Source organism: Natrix helvetica (assembly GCF_964273705.1).
Source record: "Natrix helvetica genome assembly, chromosome: 5".
In the NCBI taxonomy this organism is placed as follows: domain Eukaryota; kingdom Metazoa; phylum Chordata; class Lepidosauria; order Squamata; family Natricidae; genus Natrix; species Natrix helvetica.
The window spans coordinates 101,713,438-101,735,390 of NC_138551.1; positions in this window are offsets into that span (position 1 = coordinate 101,713,438).

Consider the following 21,953-nt stretch of genomic DNA (forward strand, 5'->3'; position numbering starts at 1 on the left):
TCCTTGAGGAACCTTCTAACCAACTCTGGCAGAAACTGCTGATGGGAGCTTTCTTCTAAAGATTAACTGAAACGGAGTACATTTCAAAGCTCTTTGTTTTATTTGGCATATCTTGCTCTAAAACTGGATGCAATCATTTGTTTGAGGGCCGTCACATTCTGGTATCTCATCCTACAGTGATGCAAACAGAATGGAGAGGGGGCTGTGGAGACATCTGCTCCAAGCTTTTGAAGTAACTGTGAGGGCCTTTCCCTCCCTAAAGCTCCTTAATTTGCTAACAGTCTGCACTCAGTGGGCTGGATTACTTTACAATACAGGTCGAACGTTAGGGGTTCATCACACAAAATGGCAGCCATGGGGATTTACTTGGTCTCAGAATGGCTGCAATTGTGGTCTTGTCAGTCCAAAATGTGTGTCTATCAGATGTCAAGCTGGTACATTTATCCCTCTCACATCCGTTAAGCCCTTTGAGATACTCATGTGTGTGTGTGTGTGTTTCAGAGGTGAGTTGCTCCTGGTTTTACTACTGGTTTGCTTCACATGTGTGCTCACTTCACGCAGAACAATTTACAGTGAACTGCACACGAGCGTGCACTACTAAACAACATGCTGGCAAGGGCAGTGACGACCAGTGAACCGGTTGGGGGCATGGCCAGCCTGAGTCACTGCCAGTTCTGCCACCTAGGCTTAAATTCCACTACCTGTTCGGTCAAACCAGGAGCAACCCACTTCTGGTGTGTTTGTGTGTATATGTATGTATGTGTGTGTAGGGCAGGTGAGCGCACTTCCAGCAAAATCAGTGGGCTATAACGAAGAATGTTTGGGGTGGGGTACATCAAAAAAGTCAAAATGGAGGCCAGAATTTTGCAACTGAATCTTCCTCTCCTTCTAATTTTTTTATTCAGTGTCTAATGCATTGAGCCGTGGCGGCGCAGTGGTTAGAGTGCAGTACTGCAGGCTGCTTCTGCTGACTTCTGGCTGCCTGTAATTTGGCAGTTCAAATTCCACAAGGCTCAAGGTAGACTCAGCCTTTCATCCTTTTGAGGTGGATAAAATGAGGACCCAGATTGTTGGGACAAGATGTTGACTCTGTAAACTGCTTAGAGAGGGCAGTAAAAGCGCTATGAAGTGGTATATAAGTCTAAGTGCTATTGTTATTGCTATACACAGCATCCATTGATACTACTGTGAATATTACTATAATTATTTAGTGGCATGAAAAGTGGTGTTTTTCTAAGAAAAAGCACACGGTCGTTAAGAGAGCTTGAGCTGCCCAACCATCTCACCATTCCTAAATGCCAAACACACACAATGTGCTGAAATTCATGCTATATTATTTCCTCCAGATGGATTTTGTCTTGGGGAGAAAAAAAATGTTCTCCTGGAGAGAAAAAAAAAGGAGAAAACCGCCTTTCCCACCATCACAAAAACTTGCTCTAATTTAACTTGCTTTAGTCATATGGTAAATACAGGATCACGTCCTCAGCTTTACCAGGAGAAAATTACTTGTGCTTCAAATTTCCATAGAAAGTGATTCGATCACGTTGCAGTGCTTGCCGCACCTTTATGCTGAAAAATGAATTAGAGCTTTGGTATTTGATGATAATAAAACCTAAACAAAAGTTTCTGACTGGGGCCAAACAGCCCTTAGTTAGCAACAAACTGATTCTGGAACTTTGGGATCACTTTACATGTTCAACAGTGCTAAATTGGACTTTATTTGGCACTGAACCTCACTCCAAAAATGCTTGATATCTACAGTACATAAGCCAGGTACTTTCAGTGTGGCTACTTTCAATCTATCAATCTATTATTATATATTATTATATATTGTATTGTATTGTATTGTATTGTATTGTATCGTATCATATTGTATCATATCGTATCGTATCATATCGTTATGTTATGTTATATTTATTATATTATATTTATTATATGATGTATACGTCAACGTGTAAAGCATTTCCGTGACTACTATCAACTGGGGAAGGGAGGAGAATTCCATGCATATCTTTGGCCCGTCAAGTCTCATATTCTTTGCAGCTGGCCTGTGAATGCGCCTGTCTATAACCTGCGGTAACATCTTGTTGGTGAATGTGATTAATGACTTCAGGCAGAGGGGAGGGGACACAGGGGTAAAGTTCAGACGCCATTAAGTGGAATTTAGTTTTGGCTCCACAGAAAGTCATGCCAAGATGTTGATCCTAATAAATGAATGGGGATTTTTGAACTTTGTTTCGAGGCTCATAAATTAATTAGGTCATCTCTTGGAAACTTCATAGTGTGTGTATGTATGTATGTATGTATGTATGTATGTATGTATGTATGTATGTTCCAGCATAACTCTGGAACGCCTCAAGCAATTTCAACTAAACTTGGTAAACAGATTACTTACTCTCTGGACACAAATACTGTAGGGGTAAGATACCCCCAATACCCCTTGTGGGGGGTGTTCTGTTAAGAGCCTCTTGTGCCTTAAAACGGCTTCTACCATACTGCCTTAAAAGGCTTCTACTGTACAGCGCTGTGGAGTTGCCATGGTAACGGCTTCACAGTGCTCCACAAGAAGGCTCCCTCTGGTAAGGGGGAAAATCCAACATTAGAAATTGTGGTGACATTCATGGAAGGAGGGCTGGGATAAATAAATACCCGGGTAGCCCGGGTTATCAAGCTAGACTTCTGTGTTTATAGGCTAAATGTTTTAGCCAATATTCATCTTCATCTTCTGAAGGATCCTTGGTGCTCTCTGAGCTTGGCTGTTTTCTTGCCGACTTTTTGTTACCACACTAGGTAACATTATCATGCTATAGGGAATGAGGTTTGCTCTCTTTATATACAAGTGGCTTTGCCCTGCCAGTGTTGGTGGAAGTAGTCTTGCTGGTTCCTTGATTAAGCTGTTGTTTACTGTGAGGTTGTTTGTCTAAGTTTCTTGATTGGGGTATTGTTTACTCCTTGATTGTTGATTAGATGTTAATCTTGGTGTTAATTTAAGTTCATCTGGATGTTGATTGCTGATGAGGATATGTTTTGGCCTTTTGTTTCCTTTTTGGCTTTTTGAATGTCTGTTTTGAATGGTATGTAGATGTTGTTTATCTCTATGTGCCTGTGGATGGCTGATTTGTCTGAATGAAAAAGACAAATCATCCAAGAATGCTCTAGTATTTTGGACTTGGCTTTGTCTAGGATGTTCACAGGTCCCAATTGAAACTATAGTTAAGTTGGTCCTTGAAATTAAGGGTGTGCAGCTTCTGTTAAATTAATTAATTAATTTAATTAATATAACCAATTCTGGGTTGTATCAACAGGCATAGAATCAAGATCATGTAAAGTATTAGTACCACTTTATAAAACCCTAGAAAGACCACACCTGGAATACTGCCACCAATTTTGGTCACCATATTACCAAAAAGGTGTTGAGGTTTTGGAAAAAAGTTCAGAGAAGAGCAACTAAGATGATCAAAGTCCTGGAGATTAAAATATTTGAAGAACGGCTGCAGGATTTGGGTTTGGTGAGTCTAAAGAAAAGTATAGTGGTATTCCAGTACTTGAGGGGCTGTCACAAAGAAGAGAGGGTCAAATTATTCTCCAAAGCATCGGAGGGCAGGGCAAGAAAAATGGTTGGAAACTACTCAAAGAGAGAAGAATTAAGAAGAAACTTCCTAACAGTGAGGGCAATTGACCAGTGGATCAGCTTGCCTTCAGAAATTGTTGCTTCATCACTAGAGAAAAAGGTTTTTTTTCTTTCCTTTCTTCTTCCTTCCTTCCTTTCCCTCACTCTTTTCCTCCTTTTTTCTTCTTTCCTTCTTCCTTCCTTCCTTTCTCCCTTTCTCTCCTTCTTTCTTCCTTTCCTCCTTCCCTTCCTTCCCTTCCTTCCCCTCCCTTCCTCCCTCTTTTTTCTTTCTTTTTCTTTCTTTCTTTCCTTCTTTCCTTGCTTGTTTGCTTTTAGATTATTGCACCATTAAAATGTTTAATGTTTGCAACGTTAAAAAAGTGATAAGAACAATAATTGTTTTCATTATTATTGCTATTTAATCAACCAGTGGAACAGAAGTTGCCTCCAGAAGTCGTGGGTGCTCCATCACTGGAGGTTTTTAAGAAGAGTCTAGATAGCCACTTATCTGAAATAGTGTAGGTTCTCCTGCTTGAGCAGGGCATGGGACTAGAAGACCTCCAAGGTCCCTTCCTATTCTATTCTAATTGTGAGAGGGTGGATTTAAATGTTTGATTTGTTATTTTAGAGCATCAGAGATTAATACTCCTGGGGGGAAAACCCCCATAAATCTGCAAATTCCCACTCACACATGTGCTTATTGATTACACCAGACAGAAAATGAAGGCTTTCATAGATTCTGAAGATGCTATGACAAATGCTTATTGAGTTCAACCATGCTTTTGAAGGACCTCTCTGTTTTCAAGTCTGCAATGACTGAAACAGACAAGGGTATTTTACAAAACGTTGCTATCCATCTGGGAAATCTGTGTTATTCAACCAAAACTTTACTCACAATATTCCGAGTGCCACCTACCCCTAAATAAATCTGTGGGTTGTCCATTTAAAAAGCTCTTAAGTTGAGTCCAGCTGATTATTTCTTTCTGGGAAGATAAGTGAGCCTGAGATTCCCTTCTTCCCTAGAAGCTTAAAGGCATGTGCACCACTCACAAATCTTTCTAGATGATATTTTTCTTGCCCCAGAAATTAGAGGCTGCTTTTGTTCCTATGGGGAGGTTCCGATGGATGAAGTGAGAATCTCTGCCACATAACAACCTTATCACCCTCATGGCTGAGAAACAGAGTTGAAGGTAGACAATAAGGTAAATGTAAAAGTTCCCCTCACACATATGTGCTAGTCCTTCCTGACTCTAGGGGACGGTGCTTATCTCCGTTTCAAAGCCAAAGAGCCACCGCTGTCTGAAGGCGTCTCCATGGTCATGTGGCCAGCATGACTAAACGCCAAAGGTGCACGGAACGCTGTTACCTTCCCACCAAAGTGGTCCCTATTTTTCTACTTGCATTTTTTTTTCGTGCTTTTGAATTGCTAGGTTGGCAGAAGCTGGGACAAGTAGCGGGAGCACACTCCGTTATGCAGTGCTAGGAATTCGAACCTCTGAGCTGCCGACCTTTCCGATCAACAAGCTCAGCCTCTTAGCCACTGAGCCACTGCATCCCTAGGTAGACAAATTTGTGCTAAAGAAACTTGTCCATTTCAGTTATAACATTTAATTTGCAATGGTATGAAAGGGGGTGGAAGGGTCTCTAAGCATGGTGTCAGTGTGCGCACAACAGTCCTCTGTCCTTTGTCAAGAAGCATAAGCAGATCAAGAACCTTTTGAAAGCAGGAAAGGAAGTGAGGAGGGGAGATGAGAGGAAGAGGAGGGAAGGAAGATACAGGCGAGGAGAGGAAGATGGAAGGGAGAAGGAGAGAGGGTAGGAAGGGGAAGAGAAAGAGAGGAGTAGGGGAGAGTTAAGGGGGGAAGGAAGGAAGTAGAGAAAGGATAGAGGGAGAAAAGAAAGGAAAAAGAAAAGAAAGGGAAAAATAAAAAATAAAAAAAAAGAAAGTGGTGTCAAAACAGTTGAGGGATGGTAAACAAAGTAACCCAAATGGTATGTTAGAACCCTGTAAATGGAATAACAAATGTATAAGAACGACGAATGTAAGAAAGAATAATAACTATGTGAATGTATATCTATAATTGTATATAGAGAACAAAAAAACATTTTAAAAAAAGAACCTTTTGAGGGTTGGACAACTTATATTTTGATCAAAGGGATTTAGATCCTTTTTTCCTTTTGGCTCACACCAGCCTGTGGAGAAAGCCTGTCTGTTGTTCACCGCATGTGAGAAGGTGGGAATTGGCCAACAAATGACTTATTTCGGAACATAGCAGTGATGTTCGTCCATCGTGTTTGAAGAGGACCTTGACATCTAATGGGTTGTGTCCGCAGGTGGCTGTTAAGGCCTATACGGGCACAGGATGTTCTACATGTCAGGCAGATGTGTGGGCACCACTGATGCAGCATTTGCAGCTCCGGCTTTGCAGAGTGTTCGCTGCTCTTGTGCTGTGATTGTCCTTCTTGTCTTCAAATGTCTGGCAACCTTGGTGGATCAACGTGCGCCATGTGGATCGATCTTGTGCCAGGCTTTCCCAGGAGGTGATGTCGATATCCAGGGACTTGAAGGAGGCTTTCAACGTGTCTTTATGTCGCTTCCTTCCTGTCCCCCGTACAATCCCTTTCCTTGAGACAGCTCACCATAGAGGGGCTGTTTGGGGATGCAGTGGTCTGGCATCCTTGCAACATGGCCTGCCCAGCGTGTCTGGGCTTTCATCAGCAGGGTGTGAATGGATGGCAGGCCTGCTCTGTGTCTGGCACCTTTTCCTGCCACCGGATCCTCAGACATTTGCAGAGGCAGGTCGCGTGGCAGTGGTTCAATTGCCTAGCGTGCCTCCTGTACACCTACAAGTAGCAAAGAGGGAAAGGGATGCTTTCCTCATTCTAAAACTTCTTTCCGAAGAAGAAATGATTGAATGGAGGAGCTCCCTGCTCTGTGCATATTTGTGCTTGTGACTACACAAGAAAAACATTTTGCGTCTTCCTCTTTGCTTTCAAACTCCTCCTTTTTGGCTTCATCTAGGAACATAGAACATCTTATTACAGAGTTGGAAGGGACCTTGGAGGTTTTCTAGTCCAACCCCACTCCCTACTCGAGCAGGAGACCCTATTCCCATTCCAGACAAGTGACTGTCCAGTCTCTTCTTGAAAGCCTCCAGTGATGTTGGAAAAATAAAAGAAGGAAGAAATAGGCCGTTCCACTGGTTGATTGTTCTCACAGTTAGGAAATTTCTCCGTAGTTCTAGGTTAGTTCTTCTCTCCTTTGTTAGCTTCCATCCATTGTTTCTCATCTTGTCCTATGGTGCTTTGGAAAATAGGTTGGCCTCTTTAATAGTTTGACCCTTTATTTTCTTTAAATAGAAAATAGGGTTTTCTATTCACAGCAGATCAAACAATGCAATGCTTTGGAAAACAACCCAACAGATTCTGTTGGTGTTAAGTAATGTTTGAGCAATGTAGAATCCATTGAGTAGTGGACTCTACAAAACATTCTATTTTGAATGCTACAGAACGCTTTTTTAAAATTCCAGATACAAGAAATTATTGATAATGATCTAAGTAGGGATCACTAGCATGGAAGGATAAGAAAGTTTAGGTTTCAAACCCCGGTTGTCCCCGACTTACAATGATTCATTTAGTGACTTTTCAAAGTTACGACAGTGCTGAACAAAAGTGACTTACAACCATTTTTCCCATTTACAACCATTGCAGGATTCCCATGGCTGTGGGATCAAAATTTGGATGCTTGGTAACTGGTTCACATTTATGATGGTTTCAGCATCCCGAGGTCTCCTTTAGCGACCAAGCAAAGTGAGTGGGAAAACGAGATTCACTTCACAACCCTGTTACCAACTTAACAAATGCAATGTTTCACTTAACAACTGTGGCAAGGAAGATCATAAAGTGGAGCAAACCTCACTCGATTAGCAACTGAAATTTTGGGCTCAGTTGTGGTCATAAGTCAAGGACTACCTATATAAGAAAAATTAGGCTTAAAGCTTTTAAGCTGAAAATTGCATTATATTCATGGAACAGCAAATGTTCGATGGAAACAAGTAACATTTGCTTTAATTAAGTTGCATGTCTATTCATAAGAAATATTTATATCATCTTAAAATTGGAAATGAATAGTTCTTCTTTCCAACAGGAAAATCCAAAGTCGAAAACAATTATGGCTCAAAAAGGAAATAAACAATAAACAAGTCCAAAAAAACCTCCCCAAACCAGTGATGTAATAATTTGGGTTCATGATGGAAGCACTTATGATAAGTTCAAGACTTTTACATTATTTCACCTGCTTGATGCCCTCCAGTGGGTGAGAAGTGCCACTGCAGAGATCCAAAAATCAAGACATGTCCTACATATGTTCTACAAATCAAAAATGTTCTACTTTAGCTAAAGAAGTAAATTGTTAATCTAGGCTGGGCTGGGCAGAAAAACCTGGTTTTCATTCAAATTCCAGCAAATTGTGTCAAAGGGAAGATTTGTTCTTCAAACAGGAGTATTAAAATATGGGACATTGAAAATGGCTTTTTTTCCTTTTTTTTCTTACTTTCTTTTTCCTTCCTTCCTTTTCCTCCCTCCCTCTTTCTTTCTTTCTTTCTTCCCTCTCTCCTTTCTTCTGTCTCTATCTCTCCCTTCCTTTCTTTCTACTTCCTTCTTTCCCTTCCCTCCCTCCCTCTTTCTTTCTTCCCTCTCTCCTTTCTTCTGTCTCTATCTGTCCCTTCCTTCCTTTCTACTTCCTTCTTTCCCTTCCCTCCCTCCCTCTTTCTTTCTTCCTTCCCTCTCTCCTTTCTTCTGTCTCTATCTGTCCCTTCCTTCCTTTCTACTTCCTTCTTTCCCTTCCCTCCCTCCCTCTTCCTTCCTTTCTTCTTTCTTCCTGCCTTCCCTCCCTCCCTCCTTCCTCTCCCTTCCTCCCTCCCTTCCTCTTTCTTTTTCTTTCTTTCTTTACTTCTTTCCTTTCTTCTTCCTTTCTTCCTTTCCTTCCCTCCCTCTTTCTTCCTTTCTTCGTCCCCTCCCTCCTTCCTTCTGTCTCTATCTGTCCCTTCCTTCCTTCCTTCTTTCTTCCTTCTCTCCCTCCCTCCCTCTTTCTTTCTTTCTTTCTTTCTTTTTTTCTTTCTTTCCTCGCTTGTTTGCTTTTAGATTACTGCACCACACCATAAATAGTTTACAACATTAAAAAGAGTGATAAGAACAATAATTGTTTTCATTATTATTGCTATTTAATCAGCCAGTGGAACGGCTTGCCTCCAGAAGTTGTGGGTGGAGGTTTTTAAGAAGAGACTGGGCAACCATTTGTCTGAAATGGTACAGGGTCTCCTGTTTGAGCAGTGGGGTTGGACTAGAAGACCTCCAAGGTCCCTTCCAGCTCTGTTCTGGTGGATTGATTGCTATTTGCAAGCTGTTAACAAAAAGAAGAAAAATGTCTTAACTCAAAAGGAGGGATGTGAGATATGTCAGCAAGGAGAAATCACAGGCCTCTAGATAACAAGGTGTTGCCTCTCTCTGTGGGTTCAAAAGAAGCTCCATCTGTTACCAACAACTCAAGAGAACCACTTCTGCCCCACCTTCTCAAGTAAATAAATAAATCTCATAGATATTTCATGGCAGCTTTCTTGGGCTTATAAGAATAATTTGAAGTAGATTTCGACAAGCTGTTGTGACTCACTCACCACCCTCCGGAAAGGCAAATCCTCCCAACCACGTTATCTGAGAAACTATGCTGGTTCGATCAGGGGTGGGATGCTGCAGGCGTTACTGCTTGTTCGGTGCACACAAAAATTTTGCCCGTGCACACTCACTTCACTCACATGCATGCCAGACGTGTGCTCCAAGCGCATGTGCATTTCAGTGGTGGGTTCCAGATCCCAGTGCAACCGGTACGGTGCAACGGGGCCCAGCGTCCACCACATGAATGTGTGCAGCGCACACACACATGCGCGCATGTGTACTTACCACCTGCGATACTCTGCAATACCTCTGTGACGCTCAAAATGCTAGATGGAGTGTCGCGCAGGGACTGAATGCTCCGTGCGCGTGTGCGGAAGCCCCGAAGAACTCAAATGCCAGTAAGGAGCACGAGCGGGCAGGTGGGCCCTCCTGAGCACTGTACCGGAATGGGACCCAGTGCTCCTGGCAGGCACCAGTACACCCATACCAGGGCGTACCGGTCATAACCCACCCCTGGTGCACTTCCATATAAATAGATTTGCGCATGCACAAAATCTTTAAAAAGGAAAAAAATTACATGTGTGCAATGAAAATTGGTCTGCGCATGCACAGAACCGAAAATCAAGATGCCGCCGCCATATGAGAACTGGTTTGGGGGCGTGGCAGGCCTGAGGGGCTGCTGGTTCCAGCGATCCAGGCCACCAAACCACTATCGGTTCGCCCAAACCAGTAGAAATCTACTACTGGTTACGATGCTTCCTTTGAAAACTTCAGTTCAAAATTACAACGGCACTGTGACAAGTGGCTTATGACCGTTAGAGTGTTCCCCCTGGTCACACGAGCAAAATTCAAACTGCTGGCCATTGGCTTGCATTTATGACGGAGTTGCCGTGTCCCAGTGTCACATGATCCCCTTTTGCCAGCTTCTGACAAGCAAAGTCAGTGGGGAAGCCAGATTCACTTAACGACTAAGTTAGTGAACTTATCAACTGCGGTGATTCGCTTAACAACTGAGCCAAGAAAGGTCACAAAATGGGGCAAAATTCACTTAACAAGTCTCTCACTTAACAGCAGCAATTTGGGGCTCAATTGTGGTCATATGTTGAGGACTACATGTACTGTAATGGTAATGTTATGTGGGGAATGACCTTGGCAGATAGGAGAAGGAGGAGCCATCAGCCAAGACCATCCCCAGACTCACCAGATTGTACTACTATAACCTTAAATTAAAAGTAGCATTGGTATTCCTGGTTTGTGTGTCTTGTCTGGACTACCTCAAAAGGTTGAACTAAATCTTGGCTGATGGTTGCCGAGCTGAGGAGGAGAGGAGGAGGAGGCAGCCGCCACCCCTGACCCGGCTTCCCTCAGCGGTGGCGGCGAGAGGAGGCAGCCGGCATCCCCTGAGGAGCAGGAGGAGGAGGAGGAAGGAGCCACCCCTGGCAACGCAGACGCGAGGCAGCCCCTGCTGGCTGCAGCCCCATCCAGAGACGCCGTCGCCGCCTCACGGGGCACCCAGCGGCCGCCTCAGCCCTGCTGCGCCTCAGGCTGACACCACCGCCACCCCGTCGGAGCCACCTTGGTGAGGCCGTAGCTGGCTCCCTGTGAGGGGGTGGAGAGCACGTGCAGCTGGCAGGGCTGAGGAGACGCTCTGCCTCCACCTCCTCTGGAGCTCCACTGGGCTGGGTGGGGGGAGGCCGGCTTAAGGGTGGGAGGAGGTGGCCGAGGGATTGGGCAGGCGCCGCCCTGCCACAGACAACAAACGCCTGGCAGGAGGGGAGGAGAGAAAGGGGAGGGGGAGGCTTAAAGGCTTCGGCTCCCCTTGGTGGAAATGGCGAAGCTCGTCAGAGGAGGGGCGGAAAGGGGAAAGGGTGCAGCCACAGCCCAGCCACACATATAAAGGGACTGTCGGGACGAAGCTGGAGAGAGGCCAAACTGTTCCGAATATACTATACTCAAGAAATGAATGCTATGGTATAGTGTGTGTTGCTTTTACGTCCAGCAGATGGCGCTGGTTTTCAAAAAAGCATGTTTTTACCTGTCACAGGTGTGACATCTATATAATATACAAATATAGAAACATGCATGTAGTCAAATGCAACGTTGTGTCAAAATTTCAAAGCAATCGGTGACGAACTTTAGGAGATTTGAGATTTTGAACAAACAAACATTACATTTATACATATATATATATATATATACATTTACACACAGAGAGACACACACACATACATACATACATACATACATACATATATTGTGTGTGTGTGTGTGTGTAAGGGAGGATCTTAGGCAATTCCAAAATAGATGTGGATTCTTCTTGCTTTGGCTAAATGAAGAGCTAAAACTGTTCAGATTTTCTAGAAATGACCAGCAGGAAAGTAGACCGAGGCCCATAGTTCTGAAATATGTTTTCATTTGGGGTAGTTAAATCTAGGGCCCTTCTTTCAATCATTCCTGAGCTGGCCAATTTAAGCTACAGTTACCTATCCAAACTTTGCAACAGATCCTGCTAGTGCTCACAGCTTGTGCTTCTTGTTTAAAGTACCTGGAGCAACTAACATCACATCTTACCCAGTTTTGGGGCAGAGAAAAGCTCCAGGGCAAGTTTGGCTGATCAAAAGAGCCCCAGGCAGAGTCAGACCTGATGCTAGTTCCTCCAGGTACTTTAAACAAGAAGCACAAGCTGTGAGCGCTCACATTAACCTCATTGTAAAGTTATGTTAGCAGAATCGGTTGCAAGCCTGAAAATATTTCTTCCTTCTTTTATTTTTCCAACGTCACTCCACATAGGAATTATAACAGTGTCCCAATATCTCAGGGGCTGAGGGGGGTCAACCTATTCTTCAAAGCACCTGAGGGCAGGACAAGAAACAATGGAGGGAAACTAATCAAGGAGAGAAGCAACTTAGAACTAAGGAGAAACCTCCTAACAGTGAGGACAATTAACCAGTGGAAACAGCGTGCCTTCAGAGGTTGTGGGTGCTTCATCACTGGAGGCTTTTAAGAAGAGATTATAGGGTCTCCTGCTTCAGCAGGGGGGTTGGACTAGAAGGCCTCCAACGTCCCTTCCAAGTCTGTTATTCTGTTAAATAAGTCAGATGTTGGCCTCCACCACGCAGTCTATACCCATGATGGCAAACGTATGGCACAGGTGCCACAGGTGGCATGCAGAGCCCTCTCTGCGGGCATGTGAGTCGTTGGCCAGCTCAGCTCCAATGCACATGCGCCTCCCCTCCCCTGCAGCCTGTTTTTGGTCACAGGAGGATTCAGGGAGGCCTGCTAGGCCCAAAACAGGGTGCAGGGGATGTTGCATGTGCATAGGAGGGAGTAGCATGGGGGGGTTGTCATGCACGCAGGCCCAGGGGGGCATGCAGGAGAGCAGGGCACGCAGGGGGGTGTCACACACACATTGCATTATTGGTGTCACGTGCCTGCACACTTTCAGCACACGAGGACGAAAAGGTTAGCCATCACTGGTCTGTAGACTGCCCTTTTTCTTGCATGTATCTTCATTCCAGTCAATGTAAAAAAAGTGGGGGGCAGGATTTATATCAGTGGTGAAATTCAAAAACTTTTACCACCAGTTCTGTGGGCATGGCTTGGTGGGCGTGGTGTGGCTTGGTGGGCATAGCTTGGTGGGAATGGCAGGGGAAGGATACTGCAAAATCTCCATTCCCACCCCACTCCGGGGGAAGGATAGTGCAAAATCCCCATTCCCTCCCCACTCCAGGGGAAGGATAGTGCAAAATCCTCATTCCCACCCCACTCCGGGGGAAGGATAGTGCAAAATCCCCATTCCCTCCCCACTCCAGGGGAAGGATAGTGCAAAATCCTCATTCCCTCCCCACTCCAGGGGAAGGATAGTGCAAAATCCTCATTCCCACCCCACTCCGGGGGAAGGATAGTGCAAAATCCCCATTCCCTCCCCACTCCAGGGGAAGGATAGTGCAAAATCCTCATTCCCACCCCACTCCGGGGGAAGGATAGTGCAAAATCCCCATTCCCTCCCCACTCCGGAGGAAGGATACTGCAAAATCCCCATTCCCTCCCCACTCCGGGGAAAAGATACTGCAAAATCCCCATTCCCTCCCCACTCCAGAGGAAGGATACTGCAAAATCTTCATTCCTTCCCCACTCCAGGGGAAGGATACTGCAAAATCTCCATCCCCTCCCCAGTCCTGGGGAAGGATACTGCAAAATCTCTATCCCCTCTCCACTCCAGGGGAAGGATACTGCAAAATCCCCATTCCACCACCACCCCACTCCAGGGGAAGGATACTGCAAAATCCCCATTCCCACCCTACTCTGGGGCCAGCCAATGGTAGCATTTGCTGGTTCTCCGAACTACCCAAAATTTCTGCTACCGGTTCTCCAGAACCTGTCAGAACCTGCTGGATTTCATCCCTGGTTTATACCATATGGTGCTGGCTGCCATTTTGACTTTTGGACCCAGTATCTTACAGATGCCTCTGCTGGAAGTCTCACGCCATTTAATTTATCGTCTTGAAAGATTCTGCAACCGTGTGAAATGTTCAACTTAATTTCTTCCCAGCCTAAGATTTGTTTTTGTTTTTTTTGCAAGGCCCCTGGAAGATAAAAATGAGCCGTGTAGATAAAATGCATTGCTCTACTTCACTTGTTGGCTTGTTTAAAATTTCAAGCAGTTTTACCTTGGATTTAGGCATCCGTCACTTTGTTTTCGTTAATGATTGATTCCCAGATCAAAACCTTCAGGTGAGTTACCAGAGCAGAACGCTGAAGTCTTCAGAAAATATATTAAAAGACAAGCCAGTGGAAATGGGACGGAGATACTCTATTAACTGTCTTTTTTTCCCCCTCCCAGAACTGGGAAGGAAACAGTCTAAACACCAGGACTTTTCTAAAATAAATAAATAAACATATTTTAGAGGTAGCGGCTGTTCAGGACAACAAAGATCAATGAGAAAATGACAAGAGTTGAATCCACTTGAGAACAAAATAGAAGTAAATAAATCTGAAGTCCTTTGGTGTGGGGGGGTGGCATTTGATGGAGAAAATACAATGCATCAGGAACCAAAGACTGGGGTAGTAAATAACAGAGTTGGAAGGGAACTTGGAGGTCTTCTAGTCCAACCCCCTGCTTGGGCAGGAGACTTTATACTATTTCAGACAAGTGGTTGTCCAATCTCTTCTTAAAAATCCAGGGATGAAGCACCCACAACTCCAAAAGACAAGCTGTTCAATTGATTAATTATTCTCGCTATCAGGAAGTTTCTCCTTAATTCCAGGTTGCTTCTCTCCTTGATTAGTTTCCATCCATCACTTCTTGTCCTGCCTTCAGGTGCTTTGGAGAATAGTTTGACTCCCTTTTCTTTGTGGCAGCCTCTCAAACATTGGGAGACTGTTATCATGTTTCCCCTGGTCCTTCTCTTCGTTAAACTAGACAAACCGAATTCCCGCAACCATTCTTCATATGTTTTAGCCTCCAGCTCCCTAACTGTCTTTGTTGCTCTTCTCTGCACAGTTTCCAGAGTTTCAACATATTTTTTTTACATTGTAGTGGCGAAATGCAGTATTCCAAGTCTGGTCTTACTAAGGCATTATAAGGTGCTAGTAACACTTTGCATGATCTTGATTCTATTCATGCACGTAAGGCCCGCACACTCACATTTTCAGTGCGCGGCGAACCGGTGGTAAAATTATATGAAACCTACCTCTGGTTTATGCAAATATATCCATGCATCCATAAAAAGGAGGGTGGAACTAGGTATGAACAGTAGAAGCAATTTAGCCTAGAATCATATTAAACATTTGGGTTAACAATGTTTCCTTGACCTCTAAAAGTTGGAGGTTCTGTTGGTATTTGACCTACGGTCACCAGCCTCATTCAATCTTTCTGTTATGAATTTATTAAGGGCATTTTTTAATACACCCCTTTCTTCCCAAGTGGATTTGGTGAAGGGAAGGCAGAAATTCCTGGATTATTGCTTTTGAATGCCAGGTGCTTCCTGTTGCATAGAGAAACTCCTTGCTGGCTTTCATCTGTTTTTCCTTCCTCCCATTCACAAGTCGCTTATTAAGAAGCCGAGTTTTCTTCTGCCACATTGAAACTGCTCGGCAGAATATGGAAGAGATGTATACCTTTCAGCCATCTGTGCTGCTGACAACAATACCCTGGTGCGTCTCCTCTGGATTGATCGTATCCTGAGGGCAGAAGACAATCATGTTTATGATATAAGCAGGCCAAGAGTCTTTGAAGTGGCTGCTTAGAAAAGGGTTTGCAGGTTGGAGATAAAAGAACTGAGGAAGTCTTCGGCGAATGGGGATGGCAAAGAGGAAGACGCAAAGCAAGAGTGAGATGGATGTCAGGGTTCCAAATAGCATCCAAAAATAAATCAGAGTCTGAGGCAAATGATTCCTCAAAGTTCCAATTTATTAAGAGAGCCATGTTGGCACATCTGGGAAAACCTGAATCTGAAGGCTTCCCGGTTTTCCCCACCCAGTTGAAAGTTCAAGATCTTGCCCCCACACCCACAAATCCATCACATGGTCCAATCTTCCACTGCCATGCTGGCAATTCCACCCCTCCAGTTCTGCTCAGGTGCAGAGGTGTAAGGACAAAGGGTGACCTTGGCTTTCTAGAAAGAATTTAGTTATGGCTACATAGCATCTAACTCTGTACAATCCCCCCTCCCATTTTCCCACAATAGAAAATGCATAGTAGATTAATAGAAAGTGTGGCAGGCCAAAGATCCAAAAGAAAAGATGGCTGGGGCCTGTCAATGAGTTTGGGTGTCCCCTACCAGAAACCATAGTGATTTGTTGTTGTTCAGTTGCAAAATCATGTCCAACACTTTGTGACCCCATGGATGACATCACGTGTGGTACCCCTGTCCACTACTGTCTCTTGGAGTTTGTCCAAATCCATGCCCATTGTGTTGTTGACACTATCTAACCATCTCCTCCTCTGCCGTCCCCTTCTCCTTTCACCTTCTATCTTCCCCAACATTGGGGTTGTTAGATTCGGGCAACGAGAGAACAGACTCCGGACAGGAAGTGACTTAACAGCTCTTTATTAATAGTAGTAGTGATCCAGCTTGCTGTGTGGTCTGAGGGTTCCCCTTTTATAGGGATCGGGTATGCCTCTCGACCAATCAGAGTGATCCCTAGTTCCCGCCCTAGCAGCGGACCTGAGTGGAGACTTACAACGATATATGCTAATATCTAACACCCCTCCCTTCTTAGATGGTGTTCCTGTTAGTGATAAAGTCCTTTAAATACGTTGGTTTTTGCCTTGCGCGAGTGGATCGTCGGAGTTCGGGTTGAGTTGGAGTGGGTGTGAGATCGGCTCGTTCAGCTAGCTCCGTTCTGCGGTCGGGGGTTGGAAGGCTTCCCTCGCTTGGATGCTGTTCCGCTCCGTCGTTGATCTCTGGTTCCACTCTTGGTTCCGGGGTGCTGTAGTCCTCTGTGTTTGGGCTCTCGTTTTGCTGGTTTTCCGACGGAATATAATCCTCGTTAGCAGAACGCAAATTGGAGTGTGCCAGGCGACCCCTGAGTTGGTCTATGTGCCTTTTCCAGTTCCTACCATCCTCTAGTTCCAGCAAGTATGATCATGGACCCGTGATACCAATTACCTTTGCCGGCATCCACAGTGTTCCCCCTGCATAGTTGTGGGCGTATACTGAATCCCCTATGCTAAAACTCCGAATTTTGCTTGTAGAGTCTGGGGGCGATGTGGCAGAGTAATTAGGGTGAAGTCGGTCCAGGTGAGACCGTAGACGGCGGCCCATGAGGAGTTCAGTGGGGCTCCTACCCGTCGTGGCGCTAGGGGTAATATGTTGGATTAGAAGGTAATGATTAATGCGTGTTTGCCAATCACCTGGGCCCATCCTAGCGAGGGCCTCTTTTGCAGATCGCACCATTCTCTCCGCCTGTCCATTCGAGGCCAGATGGAATGGCGCGACAAGGGCATGCCAGATTCCTTGACTTGCTAGATATGTTTCGAATTGCATGGCCGTGAATTGGGGCCCGTTATCGGAGACCAGGAGGTCGGGCAGACCATGAGTGGCGAAAAGTCACCGTAGTACCTTAATGACTGCCTCTGCCGTGATTGAAGTCATTAGGACTACTTCCAGCCATTTGGAGTATGCATCCAAAACTATTAGGAATGTTTGTCCCTGGACTGGCCCTGCGAAATCGATGTGTATCCGCGACCAAGGTGCTTTTGGTTTGTCCCATTCTGTGGCGGGTGCTTCAGGGGGTGCTGGTCTAGACTCTTGGCACGGACCGCAAGTGGCTACCCATTCCTCTATCTCTTTGTCCATATTTGGCCACCAAACGTAACTCCTAGCTAACGCTTTCATCCTTACGATCCCCGGATGCCCAACATGTAACGCTTCTAATACATTTCTCCGCAATGCGTATGGAACAACAACTCGATCCCCCCATAATAAACAACCTTGTAAAACCGACAATTCATCGCACTTTGACCAAAACAGTTTGAATTTGGGTCCCACATTTCCCTTTGGCCACCCCCTCCATACCCAAGTTTGTACTTGTCTGATTACATTGTCCTTAGCAGAAAACCTGGCAACGTCCAAAGAAGAAACAGGTCCAGAGTCCAAACAATCGATTAATAAAACCGGTACCTCGGGAGTGGGGTCTGTTAAAAGTTCTGGAAGTGGGCAACGGCTGAGTGCGTCTGCGTGCCCTAATGTAGAACCCGGTCGATGTATCAGTTTGTAGGAGTACGCAGCCAGGAAAACAGTCCACCTGGTCATGCGTGGGGAAAGTGAGACTGGTGTGGGGCAGTTTCCCACCAAAAGACCAAGTAGTGGTTTGTGGTCTGTGATGAGCTCGAAATCGCGGCCGTAGAGGTACTCGTGGAAACGTTTGACTCCTGCCACAGCGGCTAACGCTTCTCTGTCCATTTGGCTGTAGTTCCTCTCGGCTGATGAAAGAGTCCTTGAGTAGAAAGCTATGGGCGCTTCGTTTCCGTTCGGCATCCTGTGGCTGAGAACTGCGCCGACGCCGAAAGGTGATGTGTCGCAGGTCAAGACCAGTGGTAGCGTCTGGCTGTATTGAACGAGCAGCGAGTCGGTGGTGAGCAGGCGCTTGACTGCGGCGAAAGCTGCTGCCTCGGAACGTCCCCATGTCCATTTTGCGTTCTTGGCGAGGAGTCGGTGTAGCGGCTCAGCAACGGTCGCTTTTTGTCTCAGAAAAACGCTGTAGAAGTTAAGTAGTCCGAGGAATGCCTGCAACTCGGTCTGGTTACGTGGTGTGGGGGCGTCCTGGATTGCCTTAATCTTCTTCGATGTTGGATGTATGCCCAAACCATCGATTCTATATCCCAGGAATTCTACGCTAGGCACGTTAATTTGGCATTTTTCTTTTTTAAGGCGGAGACCCTTCTCTCTAATTCTGGTCAAAATAGTTCTAACTCTTTTTACTAGTTGCTCCTCGTTTGCAGCTGACACCAAGATGTCGTCAAAATACGGGACGACCCCTGGTATTCCCTGCAAAAGCCGTTCCATGACGCTCTGGAACAGACCAGGAGCGATGCTTACACCGAATTGCAACCGGTTGCATTTGAATGTGCCCCTATGCGTCACTATAGTCTGGGCCTCCGCTGTGGCGCTATCCACTGGCAGTTGCTGGTAAGCTTGTGCCATGTCTAATTTAGCAAATATTTTTCCTGGCCCCAACGAGTGCAATAGGTGTTGGACTACTGGTACAGGATATGCACTTTGTTGTAGGGCGACATTAATTGTGCATTTATAGTCCACGCAGATGCCGACTGACCCATCTGGTTTAACTGGGGTCACGATGGGCGTTTCCCAGCGCGCGTGATCCACTGGTTCGAGGATCCCCTGTTCTACTAGTTTATCTATCTCCTTATCAATTTGGGGCGGAGTGCGAAAGGCACTCTCCTTGGTTTGAGTCGGATTGGCGCCACGTTGGGGTCTAGATTGAATGATATAGGTTTACCCACATACTTACCAAGACCCGGGCTGAACACATCCTCGAACTCCTTAAAAATCTGTTCAGCGCTGCTGTTCTCCACGGCGTTGATTCCGGTGACTTCTAGCCCCAGGGCTTCAAACCAATCCAATCCCAGGAGGCTCTGTAATGGCGCGCTGGCGACGGTCACAGGCAGCTGTGCTACAATGTCCTTGAACTGCACCCGAAATGTGCCTTGACCCACGATGGGGACCCTGTTCCCCTGGTAGTCTCGTAGCATGATGTCTGGTGTACGCAGTTGGCGCTTTTTAAGGCTGGGGATTGCCTTTTTCATGGCAGACCATGAAATGATTGTCAGGGACGATCCAGTGTCAACTTCCAGCTCGCAAGGGGAGTCCTCCAGGAGGACAGTGACTTTCAGCTTTTTTGGCCGCTTGGTGCGGACCTGACCTATCGTTGTGAGATAGGTTCGCAATTGTTCTCTCTGGGTCAACTCTATCTCGGCATCGGTATCGTGGGGATACTCCTTTTCCGTGCTCTGGTAATACGCTCTTTCAGCCCTTTGTGTGTAATCTCTCTCGGCAAAATCTCTTGGGTTTCTCTCTGGGCGCCCTTTGTGCTTTCGCCAAGCCCCTGGGTTGGGCTTCTGTTGGCGGTACATAGGAGGCTGCCATTGTGAGGCAGGGACTTTGCTCCGGCACACTCTTGCGATGTGCCCAAGTTTGTCGCAGTGCGAACAAACAACGTTTCTGAACCGACAAGTAGACCGGGGGTGGTTCCCTCCGCAGCTTGCACAGGGTGGCAAACGGAATTCGGGTTTACCCACCGGTCTCATGTGACTGCTCCGCATACGGTGACTGTCCTCGAACTCGGGATCCTCGACTTCTGGGTCGGTGTCCTCATAGTGAACTCTGGCGTGTCTGGATCCAGTCTGGGCCGTGCTGTATCCGCGTTGTATGGTCTCGGATGATCTGTCCGCTGATTCGGCCGCTCTCGCCTCGTCGAGTGCAATCTGTAAGCTTAGATTGGACTTGGCCAACAACCGTTTCTGAAGGGAAATGTCTCTCAACCCGCATATGAGGCGGCCCAGGATTTGCTCATCCAGATCCCTGAATCCACAATGCGTGGCTGCTTTCCGTAGAGCTGCAACGTACTGGTTGATAGATTCCCCCGCCTTCTGGTTCCTCGTGTTGAATCCTTGGCGGCAAACGTGGCGGGAAGGTTTTGGCGCGTAATGTGTTTGCAGCATTTGTTGCAGCGCCGTCCATGTTACTGCTTGTATGGGCGTTGGTTCGGAGAGATCTCTGGCCATCTCGAAGACTTCTTTCCCACAGTAGCTCAGGAATATGTTCTTCTTACGAGAGTCAGGCACTCCCGCATATTCGTTTGCTTCAAGAAAACACTCAAATCTGATCATGTAGGACTCCCAGTGGTCATTCGTTGGGTCGAACGGAGCTGGAGGAGTGTGCATCGCCATCTTGTCTGCGTTTGAATTTGCCGCGCTGAGATGGCTGCCGGAATTCCCGCCGAATTCCTAGACTGGATCGAATCCTTGGATTCTGGAGGTAGCGTCTTCGTCCTATCTGTCTCTCGATCCCACCTTCGTCGCCAGTGTTAGATTCGGGCAACGACAGAACAGACTCCGGACAGGAAGTGACTTAACAGCTCTTTATTAATAGTAGTAGTGATCCAGCTTGCTGTGTGGTCTGAGGGTTCCCCTTTTATAGGGATCGGGTACGCCTCTCGACCAATCAGAGTGATCCCTAGTTCCCACCCTAGCGGCGGACCTGAGTGGAGACTTACAGCGATATATGCTAATATCTAACAGGGGTCTTTCCAGAGGTGGGCTTCACATAATTTAACAACTGATTCATCTAGTGCAGAACCAAAAATGTGAGCATGTGCACGCCTTCCAAGCTTGCATGTAGCTTCAAACACATGGCAATTTCATGCACGTGGCTTCCAGCACACCTTCTCAGGCAGCCGTGGTGAGTAGAGCAGGTGAGGCATAAAAATCAGCTAGGCGGCATGGATGGGGCAAGAGAGCCAAAGAGTGAGATATATAGGACGGAATAGCACCAGGGCAGGTTGGAACTACTGGTATGGGTGAACCGGTCCGAACTGACAGCAGCCCACCTCTGTGTCTTTCCCAAGGAGTACTCTCTTCCCATTTGGTGCTAAAATTATTTGAGTTTCAGCTTTAATATCTGTCCTTCCAAAAAAACAGCCAGGCTTCAATTTTCTTTAGGATTGATTGATTTGATCCAGCCTTGACTGCCCTTGCTGTCACTAAATTCTTGGAATAGAATAGAATAACAGAATTGGAGGGGGCCTTGGAGGTCTTCAAGTCCAACCCCCTGCTTAGGCAGGAAACCCTACACCACTTCAGACAAATGGTTATCCAATCTCTTCTTAAAACTTCCAGTGTTGGAGCATTCACAACTTCTGGAGGCAAGTTGTTCCACTGAATATTGTTCTCACTGTCAGGAAATTTCTTTTTAGTTCTAGGTTGCTTCTTTCCTTGATTATTGCTTCTTGTTCTCCCTCCCTGAAATCCAGTACCCCAAAATGATTTTCAGGTGGTTCCTTGACCAGAATTTTAGCAGAAAGAATATTCTCAAGAATTCTCTAGCCCTTCGTGATTAGTTTAGAACTTCCTATCCTAATATAGGGGAATGCAGTGGCTCAGTGGCTAAAACACTGAGCTTGTCAATCAGAAAAGTCAATTCAGCGG